The sequence below is a fragment of the Monopterus albus genome, unplaced genomic scaffold (genome assembly GCF_001952655.1).
Source record: "Monopterus albus unplaced genomic scaffold, M_albus_1.0 scaffold75.1, whole genome shotgun sequence".
Classification (NCBI taxonomy): domain Eukaryota; kingdom Metazoa; phylum Chordata; class Actinopteri; order Synbranchiformes; family Synbranchidae; genus Monopterus; species Monopterus albus.
Window position 1 is genome coordinate 373,051 of NW_018127955.1, and position 2,957 is coordinate 376,007.

The 2,957-nt window shown below is 37.8% G+C and overlaps 1 protein-coding gene across 3 annotated transcripts in view; it reads right to left on the reverse strand.

The window, feature by feature from the left end:
• Positions 1 to 1,258, reverse strand: part of rai14 (retinoic acid induced 14) — a 37,348-nt gene extending 36,090 nt beyond the window's left edge. The window contains exon 1 of one of the 3 annotated variants that reach the window (XM_020606009.1): positions 757 to 1,258. The gene's annotated coding sequence lies outside the window, so the exon portion shown is untranslated. The remainder of the gene's footprint in view (positions 1 to 756) is intronic. The other 2 variants (XM_020606008.1, XM_020606006.1) reach the window with 2 other exon arrangements.
• Between the last annotated feature and the right edge of the window lie 1,699 nt (positions 1,259 to 2,957).

Here is a 2,957-nt window from a genome sequence, read left to right on the forward strand (position 1 = left end):
ACCTGATTTATTATTATTATTATTATTATTATTATTTCCAGGGTCCTCTGTGTCTGCTTGTATTTCAACAATGATACAAGCAATCAGATTTCAGTCTTTAGACTACATGGGCAGACACTGAAAAGGAGATGTAATATATGGTCCATGGAGGACAGTCCTGTCTGGGCTTCTCTGGCAACATTGATGCCATTCAGATTTACATCAGCTGGCCTACTACATTGGTGAGGCAAATAATAATTTTCTGATAACATTTACTGAGAAAAAGAATTGGTCTACCAATATCAAAACTTTGTATGAGATCCAAATTAGAATGAAGACATGGTGGTGCATTGAGAACATCTCTGCTGAGATTGAAAGCTCGTTTAATTAGCAGAAATGTTATATAAGTGTGTTCTCGCAAATGCCACTGTATGAGCAAACTTTACTATTACATCCACTATCACTCTTTCAATTAAGCACGAATTAAGTCTGATAATGGCCACATGGTGCCACAAACAAAACATTTAAGAAAGAGCACAGTTTATTTAGTGTTCACCTGTAAATATACAGCTCCTCAAACAAGAAAGTCCCCAAATCCTTTAGCACAAAAAATATACACGAGCATCACTGTACACAAAACAGTTGAATTTCAGATTGAACGCCTTGTGACTGGGCCGAGGGGACGCACAGGAAACACTTGTTTAATTTAGCAGTTAACTTTTTTAGGAGGCTTTTGTTCAACATCTTACACGATATGAAATTACAAGACACACTCACCCTGCTGGAGTCGCAGGAGGGCTGGACACATAAAAGAGACTGACACACAAGCGCTTTTTGTGCCAAACAACAGCAGCTACCGAACCGGTGAGAAAACAGCGAGCCGTTGTCGAGCTAAGTCAAGCGGGAGGATGCATAAAAGAGAAGTAAACGGCGTACCCGAGCTACACACTGGCCCGGCGCGGCCCGCATACATTAAAAGTTGAACTGTTCACGGACTCCTGCCTGTCTCGCGCTCGGAACTCAACGACGACTACTGCCCGGTTTAGGAAAGTGACGTCACTATCCCAGCGCTCTCGTGACCGCGGCGAGGGAGCCCTCTTCTGTTCTCCATTGTACCCAATCATGGGCTGGGTAAAGGGGCATTTCACACAAAACCACACTCACGCAGTTAGAATTGAATAAAGTGGACTGAAGACCTTCTCACCATTTTTACATACATCATTTTATGTTAAAACACCACAGTGTAACGTATGTTTGACAAGACCCCTTTACAGTGGTGGAAAGTAACTAACTAGGCCTACATTTACTCCTACAATTTTGAGATAGGGCCTATTTGTATTTTAGGCTACTTGAGTAGGCCTGTGGGCTGTTTCCATTTCCTGCTGCCTCATTTCAGAGGCAAATTCTTTATTGCACTGCACCTATTTGACAACTTTAGGTAGGCTGACTTTATTAATTACTGGTGAGAAATTCACAAGCTACCCAGCAGTATGTAAAGTATTTCAAACTTGTAACAGGGTATTTCAGCACTGTGGTATTACTACTTTTAATTAAGTAAAGGATCTGAGTACTTCTTCCCCTGATGCCCCTGAACTTCCATAACCCTGTAAAAATGTAATATTGTGAGTTTTCATGCAGCAAACTTTAATGTAGCAGGAGTTTAAATTAAACTCACAATGCTCTGTATCCAAACATGATCGTAGTAGAGCACAGCTCATGTTTGTTTCATGCTAATGCTACCTTAAGTTACATACTGTAGCTTTAAGTTCAGTTTCTGTACATTTTGGAGTATATGTTTTATTTGTTTGTTTGTTTTTTATTAATTTATTAAAATGAGGAAGAATATTAGAAGCATATTTCAATATAATGCAGTCCAGTACAACATCACCATTATCTCCAACCTAAATAATAAACATATTAAACCTCTCTGAATGGTTTAACAAGAACTGACCATCACAGGCTTTGTAATGAAGCACAGTCATTGTACTTGATTACTTTACAGTGTGTAAATGGACTTAATAAAGTGACAGTAAAGTGTATATTTGCTTAAAGGGGTAGTTCAGCAATTTTGTACTGCACTCCCACTAAGCAGATGGACTTCCAAGAAGCATAATTTTCAAAAGAGGGTTGAGATATCCAAACATTTAGTCCCTAATATGGCTCAGTAATACATTTCAGTCTGGCCAAAGTTCTTCCACATACACATAATTAACTGTTTTGCCAGGTTGTCTTGTACTCCCAGTAATGTGCTACATGGTCTTCCCATCTAAAATCAGTGTGTCACTTCTCTGAAATTGAGAAACTTTGTTAAATGACATGTTGATGTTATGGGCCTGTTGCAACAGTACTACAATGAACCTTACTAATGCGGGTAAGAACATGTCTGAGCCATAGGTTGATTATATTGATACATTTCGTAAGATGAGAATGCAGCCTAGACTACATCACTGTCTATGTGTCAAAAACAAAAGCCACTTATACAAAGCAAACATTTTCTTTTTTTTTGATTTACATTCTACCTCTGTTGAATAAATCTACCACTTTTCACTCACTTCAACATGTACAGAGACAGACACAGTTACACTTAGACACTGATGACTGCTCATAGGAGATTCTGCTTTGCTAAGGTGTGGCCCTTTTTATATGAAATTTTGACTCATCGGGTATTGTCTCCAGTTTATAAACGGCAACAAAAATGTAGGTAGTGGTGTAAAGTCTCAGTACATATCAAGACATCTAGTGTGGGTGTGACATGTAGTGGAGTAATTATATTGTGCATTTCAAAAGTATCAAGTACCTCTTCACAGAAGGTATAGTTTAAGATATTTTCACAATAAAACATACAAACCAAATATGAGAGATTATGTGATATGTTTTTAGCATTTAGGCAGACTTTCATCACTTATTAAGAATAAAATATCTCAGACAATTTGCATTGAAAGTAAATTGATTTTTTTTTTGCCAAAAAATTATTAACA